Raw genomic sequence first — 8,285 nt, 5'->3', positions numbered from 1 at the left:
TTCCTTTACACTCCCCAGTGTGATTCCTTCCACATATGTTACAGGCTGGCAATGGGGGTCGAGACTGGTTGGAATAGGACATTCTTGACTTCTGGCCGCCCTGGCTCACACTCACACTCATTGGCCGCTTAAACCCAGTGTTCCTTCCTGGTAGGGACACTGCTCCTCGATTAAATCTAGTTGGGAAGCTCCTTCCTGCGGAACCTCCACCCATGCTCATACTTTTCCTCTTTATTCCTTTCTCCTCTATTTCCTTCTGCATCTGTTCACTTCCAACTTCTACAATCGTTGCCTTTTGCACCAGAGTGGCATAGTCCGTAAGCTCAAGGATTGCCACCCTATTCTGGATCCACGGTTTCAGTCCCTGCTGAAACCTCCTAGCTTTCTTTTCCTCGGTGCTCACAAACTCCGGCACAAACCTTGATAACTCAGTAAATTTCGCCTCGTACTCTGCTACAGACAAGTTATTCTGCTTTAGCTCCAAGAACTTGAGCTCCATCTGGCTTTCCATAAACCTCGGGAAATACTTCCCCAGAAACAACTGACTAAATCTCTCCCAGGTTATAATAGCATCTGTCTCCATGTTTTTCTTGGCCTCCCACCAGTAGTTAGCTTCTCCTTTCCGAAGGTAGGTAGCAAATACAGTCTTCTGTGCCTCCTCGGTACTCAAAATCTCAAAAGATTTCTCCATTTCCTTTAACCATGCCCTTGCCTCAACTGGGTCGGCTGATCCGTGGAACTCAGGGGGCTTAAGGGACTTAAAAGCCCTGAAAGAGTTTGCCACAGCATTGTTACTTCCTTGAGGGGGTGGGTTGGGTTGACGTTCCAAATTCTGCCTTAGGAGTTGCATGAACTGGCTCACGGGATCCATGCCTGGGTTTGGTACTGGTTGCTCAACCTCGGTTTCTCCTTCTTCAGCCTCTATCTCAAATCCCTCAACATCATATGTTTCCTCTTCCTTTTCATACAGGGAGTCATCCTGTTCCACATAATCCTCATCTTCCTCTTCACTGTGTTCTTGGTTTCTATTGTCCTGATTATGGCTTCCCTGGTCCTCAGATCCAGGGTTCGCCCTAGTTCCAATCTTTCTTGGCGGCATGATTCTGATAATAATAAAAACAATTATTGGGAAAATTCAACGTTAGGTCACAATCATATACATCATTGTGCCTTGCACGGCTCTTATAATGGGGAGAACGTATATCGCAATCCTATTATTTTAAGAAAGTTCTAATACGAAGTGCAGTAATAATAATGATAAAACAGTGATCACGTCACTATGGAACTGAACCGAAAGGAAACAAATATATACATAATGCGAGAAATACATAGTTTGATCTGGTCAAAAGTACAACAGTGCTATAGTCATCTATCCCAAAAGTGATACACAAGAGTCTATCTGTCTAGTCAGAAAAAGGGATGCTATATACAAGTCAACTATCCCGGAAAATTGGCTCTTACTAAGGCCTCGGCTAACTAGACAACTAGACTATTCCATCATCAATCCCGAATCACACACCGGAGCGGGTCAGCTCCCAAACCCTTTCCATCGCACGACGGAAGATATAGTCGGCCTGCCGCCTGGAGATCCTACCATGCATGTCCCCCTGGAGAGATCTGAGTCTCGCTCGGGACGTGATCTCTATCCCCGTAAGCTCCCTCCTCAAGGATCGGGGTATAGAAGCCCTGGTCTCATAAGCTCGGGTACGCCTACCCGCCCTCTCTGCATCCAACTCCCTCCTGGCCTCATCTAGTCGGCCCTCGGCAACAGCCACTCGGGTCCTCAATACATCCTGAACATATCCATGAGCTAACGAAGACTGCCTGTGGGCAGGGTCAAGAGGTGGTGAATCCGGAGCCGCTGAGGGTGCCTCCTCGGTCTGCCTAGGCTCGGAAGTATGGGTCTCTGAGCTGTCATCATCAGGAATCCAAGATAGTGGTGGAGGGGTAGGGGCTCTGACCACCGGAAGTGTGGGTAAAGGGATACCAGCATACACTACCATAGATCCAACACGCTCCTCAGCTACTGGGACCTCATCCGGGTCCTCCTCATCTGGAATAGCAATAACCTCTGTCTCTGACTCCTCTGAGGGGTCCTCCTCATCTGAAACAGCAATGACCTCCGTCTCAGGCTCCTTTGGGGGGTCCTCCTCATCCTCCTCCATCTCAGGCTCCTCCTGATCCTCAACATCTAGCAATGCCTCATCATGCTCACGCTCGAACATCTCAGGGTCCTCTATCTCAGGCGCCTACACATTAAACGAGCTAAGTTACTATCATGATACTTATAAGGGTTCCCATAAGGGTTTTAACTGTCAGCACTACTTTAAGTAGTCCGACCATGAACTTGGCAAGAGTTCTTATTATCTTTGTGAGTTTGTTATTATATCGTCGCATCATCTCTGAGGTTTATAACGCTTAGCTCTGATACCATTTCTGTAACACCCCCAGATCCGGGGTCGGGGATCCGGGTTGTCACGGTCTTTCTTTCCACAATATCACTTCACTTAATTAATAATAAATAACCTCATGCTGTGACCCCACACTAACACACACCACAACCCGTTATAGTCTCAGAGATGAAATTGAAATAAGTACAAGTCTTTGAATCCACAATTTAAAATTATTACAACCCAAAATGATTACTTGATAATTTACAGTTAATTGCCATTATCTGCCACAAGTTATAATTATACATAATTTGATTCTCAAAAGTAGATGGTCTGAACTACAATGGATCTACCTCTGCAGCTATAGCAGCCACAACATCATCGGGAAGACGCGGGGCGCTTCCCACGCGCTTGCGCTGGGTCTGCTGGAGTCTGGCCATCTCTCCTAACTGTTGTTGTGTGATGAAGAAATAAAGCAAGAGTGAGCCTTACAGCTCGCAAGATAATACATAGTGATAACAATAATATAAGTATCTAAATGGATACTCACTAGAATCTTTATCGTGTGTAAGATAATTACTTACTAGATATAATGTAAAAACAAGGAATGAAGTTACCAATACTTCACCACACTTATATCATTTATAAAGCTACTTGAACTACCACCGTTCAAAGTATTATAAGTTTTAAGAAAAACATCCCATAGATGAGACCACAAGTTGAGACTTGAATAGATTCAATCTTTGAAATATTATTGAATGAAAAAAAGTTATGAGATACTTTATTTAGTCCCGATATATATATATCCACATATATATATCTCTAAAACATTTCCTGGAACCTCTGTTATGTAAAGTATGAACAGAGTTGCAATATCCAATAAATTTGGAAGGAAAAGAAAACCTTTGGCATAAACCAGATATCTTGCTGATCGGGCAAAGATACCCATTAGTAACCTTTTCTACTAGTAGATGGACGAATTCCCCACTGGTCATCACCCTGGTCATAATTAGGACCTTATGCTGGACTGCCACTCAGCCACTTATGCATTTGATGGACTCCCACTGAGCCACTTACACTATCATGGACGCCCACTGAGCCCATGTTGCTTATGCCGACTCAATAGATGGACTTACTTCCCGAACGTTGGGTAAGTAATCAATTCATTTACCAAAACTGCAACCTTGTTGCGAATATAAAATACACCACAGAGCCGGATCCCTCAGGTTTTAAGCGAGTATTTAAATCCCCTTAAAAAGGAAGATCTTAAATATAAAATTGAGTTTTGGGATCCGCTCTAACTTTTAAAAATCATTTTGAAGACTCGAAAACACTTTATAGAGTGTTTGGAGTAAAGCTGATTTAATGAAGTAAATCAGTCCCCAGAATATTTAGAAAATGACTGAATATTATTATTTAAATAATATTCCCATAAGAATAATCTTTATAAAAATAATTGAAGTAGAAGTATTAAAACTTATACTTGAAACGAGTATTAAATAACCAAAGATATACTTATATGAAAGTATTATCTTTATTTGAATAATCGAAAATAAGTTTGATTATTAACACCTTATTCTTTAATAAAATAAAGAATATATCTCAGCAAATAATCGGAGTCATAGATCCTCAAATGAATATTCAAATAATATTCATTAAATAATATAAACTGAGTCATAAGCCCTCGAATGAATATTCAAATAATATTCAATAAATAATATAAAGGAGTCATAAGCCCTCGAATGAATATTCATATAATATTTATTAATAAAATAAACGGAGTCATACGCCTTCGAATAATATTCGAAATAATATTCAATAAATAATATAAAAGAGTCATAAGTCCTCGAATGAATATTCAAAATAATATTCAATAATAAAATAAAGTTAAAGTTATCGAATAAACCTTATTCGATTAATAGTTTGGAAAAACTATAACCATATATATATATAAATATATATATATATATATCCATATCCATATATATACAAATTCTACTCGGGATCCTCGACTCCCGGTTTTAGAAAATATTTTCACCTTTGGGTCCCTATACTAAGGGTATATGCAAGATACCGCTATCCTCTAGCATAGGTATTATCAACTGAACCAACAGATATATATTTCAAGAATATGAAACAGGCATGCATATATATACCATATCACATGCTACAATATATCGCAAGATTTTGCTAATTAACCAACATGCATCTATCGCAAGATAATGCAAATACATATATTCATCACAACAACAGTATAACGGATAGAATACTTGCCTGAGCGACTTGGGGGTGAGAAAGGCTCGGGACGAGTCTGATAACCTATAAACAACAAGTAAGTTGGAATTAAACCAAAATCACTTGTAAACCTATACTTTAACTAACTTAGACTCTAACGCTTGTTTTGCGCTCACCGATTCGCTTAAGTCACTCGGGTACCCTCGGCTCCACCATTTTTAATAATTTAACCTTTACGAGTTTTAAAGCGATTCCTTCGCGAATGTCTTACCAACTGCCTAACACACTTACCATAAATGTTTCATACATTAATTAACCCTTTTTGGTCTTTAACCTATGTTTCAAAGTAAGGCGAGGGAAAAAGTTTCGTTCACGAAACGCCGTTACTTGAAACGGTCGTTTCTCCTAAACCGTGCATCGGAATCGAACGAACTACATATCAAAACGAAGCTCGTAACATGAGCTATCTAATCATGGCAGTGGTCATAATCTAGCAGGGGGTTCTCGGGTCCTAATGCTATGCACAAAAACAGTCCAAAGAAAATCGGACATTACGACGGCTATGTTTACGCGATTTCCAAATTTTAAACCATACAAAACCAACCACAAACCAACCTCAAATCCAACATACAACCAACATCCATCCTTATCACATCATAACAACCCCAACCAATTAAATTTAATCATTCATACTTATGCTTAAACTTAACTTTAATCATACTTAAGTTCCTTTAATCAAAACCACAACAATTACCATTCCATTTCACTACCATTCCAAATCCCAAACTCTAAATCATAACAACAAGCTACAATATCAACCCACTAATCAAAATCATCTTATAATATATAGGAATCTAGGGTTTGGAGATGGTATACCTTCCTTGAAGTGGTGGGTGGAGCTAGGAAGCCTTAAGAAGCTTGGAGAAGTCTTAAGAATGCTTGGATCTTCAAGAAAACCAAGAAAAGTTCAAGTTAAAAAAACTTGAAAACACTATTCATTGTCTTCTTCTTTGATTAAATGAAGAAGATTGAGAAAGAATTAATGGCTTAAACTCATGATATAGTCCTAACTAAGCATGAAGATGATTAGGGAATTATCTTACCAATTTAGGAGGCTTGGATCTTGAGTTTTGAAATTTTATTCCTTTAAAAAAAGCTAAAAGCCGAGAGCAAATGAAGAACTCATGCCTTGGTTGCTTTTGATTTTTGATGAGAATGATTTTTACTTGGCTTGGTTGACTTGTTTTGTATTTGATTTAGTCAATTACTTTCTTGCCCTTGAAATTGTGTGGTTACAAAGCTACCACACCTCCTTCCTTCCCATGTCATGCTTATGTCATCCTCGTGATGTCATCCTCCCTTCCTTGTCCTCTTTCTATTGGTTGGATGACATCCTTCCCGCTAATCCCTTTGATTAACTTCCTAATCGTTTGCCTAATGACCGCTGATCTGTTATACGGTTCGCTTAACTTTCGTTCTCGTTTATCGTTTAAAGGATCACACCCGGGATCTTATTACTTAGGTTCCCTTAACCTTTCTCAATACATTATATTCCTTTTTATGATCCTCTATTATAATCCTTTAATTTAAATCCTTTTTATCCTGTTACCTTATACTCAATTCTCTCCGTATCTTGTGGATTTCCGGGAAAAACCAAAGTGTTCGGAATTGGATTCTGACGATCTTTACATACACTTATATACTTCATAGAGTACTAATAATATCCCAGAATATCCATAACAGAACCCCTACATAGTGTGGCGTGAAAAGTTTTCTCATTCAGCTAAAACACTATTCACAAGGGTTACAAAAAGTTGAAAAATTTTGGGGTTATTACATTATGCATGATTCGTAGGTAATTTTAACCATCTTACTTGCCCTATGTAATCAAGATAGATAATTTGTGCTTAAACCGTTATTTTGTCAAATTCTATAGACATATAGGGTCTCAATATAATTGGTGTCTATTCAACTTCTATCTCTTTTGTGGATGTCTGGTAGTATGGTATTCGTACAACGAAAGTTGGCGTTTATCAGTTTCGTGTTATCTGATTAGTGTCAGCACCATTGCATTCCAAGGATAAGAACAATAAAGCTATTGAATGAAGTATTTAATGAAGTTAGATACCCATGTTTGTCATAAATATTAATTCAGTCAATCTTATTTTCTTAGTTATAATTGTTAGCTTAATTCTTAGTTATAAACAACCTCAATTTGTTATCGTCTTAGCATTGAATAATAACCATACATTAAGTGCATAAATTAATTAGTTAACCAAACCAGCCTCTGTGGGAACGAACTAGAAAAGATTCTTTATTACTTGCGAACGCGTATACTTGCGTGTATTATTAGCGCGTGTTTAGCGACTAACAAGTTTTTGGCGCCACTGCCGGGGACTGCAATGTTAATTTATAGTTTATGTGCTTTCCATCAGTGGTTGTTAAAGTTCATTGACTCGGACATTATTACTTATTCGTTTCCTTGCATTATTTCAGGTACTGTAGCGAGGATGTATGCATACGCGTTACGAACTCATAAGAGAACACTGGATAAAGCCGAGAAAGAAGTTGTGGTAGTTTGAAAGGAAGTTTTTGAAGAAGAAAAGAAGGTAGAAGGAGAAGAGAAAGTCAAGGAACCACCTTTAGTAGAGATGGGTGATCAAGCAGAAAATCATAAGGCTTTGATGGGCGATTTTCAGCCTAAGATCAATGACATTCAGTCAAGCATCATTAGGCTAGCCATCAAGGCTAACACTTTTGAAATCAATTCAAGCACGATTCAGATGATACAGAACTCAGTTTAGTTTGGGGGTTCTCCTACTGAAGACCCCAACATGCACATCAGGGATTTCATCGAGATCTGCGACACTTTCAAGTTCAACGATGTGACTGAAGATGCTATCAAGCTGCGGCTCTTCCCTTTCTCTCTGAAGGACAAAGCTAAGTGCTGGTTACATTCTCTACCAGTAGGGTCTATCACTACTTGGGAAGATCTTGCTCAAACGTTTCTCACTAAATTTTTCCCTACGGAGAACACTGCTGCAATCAGGAAAGCTCTTACTCAGTTTGCTCAGCAAACTGGAGAATCTCTATGTGAGGCTTGTGATCGATATAAGGAGATGTTAAGGAAGTGCCCACACCATGGCATTCCTGATTGGATGATTATTAACTGTTTCTATAATGGATTGGGTGCTACTTCTAGACCCATGCTTGATGCAGCATTAGGAGGAGCCTTGTGGGATAAGAGCTACGATGAAGCTTATGAACTTATTGAACTGATGGCTGCTAATGAGTACCAAAATCCTTCCAAGAGACTGACTCAGGGAAAGGTGGTAGGAATTCTGGAGTTGGACGCAGCAACTTCTATAGCTTCCCAACTTAAGGCTTTGACGATGAAGGTGGACAATTTGGCCAATTATGGAGTTAATAAAATCGCTAGTGTCTGTGAGCTTTGTGCTGGTGCCCATGAGACTGATCAGTGCAAATTTCTAGTGAATCAGATCAGTTTATGAGCAACTTTCAGCGTTCGCAGCAACCTGTGTCAGCCACTTATCATCCCAGCAACCGCAATCATCCTAATTTCAGTTGGAGCAACCCTCAGAATACGGTTCAACAGCCTTATCAGCAGTATCCAACTAAGGAGTACAACCCCCCTGGTTT

General features: G+C 39.4%; 1 non-coding gene across 1 annotated transcript; it reads right to left on the bottom strand.

Annotated features, from left to right (window-relative positions):
• Positions 1–7,666: 7,666 nt before the first annotated feature.
• On the bottom strand, positions 7,667–7,773 carry LOC141682329 (small nucleolar RNA R71). The gene has a single exon (XR_012559730.1). It is a non-coding gene; the product is annotated as a small nucleolar RNA R71 (small nucleolar RNA).
• Positions 7,774–8,285: the final 512 nt, after the last annotated feature.

The sequence above is a fragment of the Apium graveolens genome, chromosome 8 (assembly GCF_009905375.1).
Source record: "Apium graveolens cultivar Ventura chromosome 8, ASM990537v1, whole genome shotgun sequence".
Lineage (NCBI taxonomy): Eukaryota > Viridiplantae > Streptophyta > Magnoliopsida > Apiales > Apiaceae > Apium > Apium graveolens.
The sequence above is the reverse complement of the archived record's forward strand: the minus strand, read 5'-3'. Positions and strand labels throughout refer to the sequence as shown.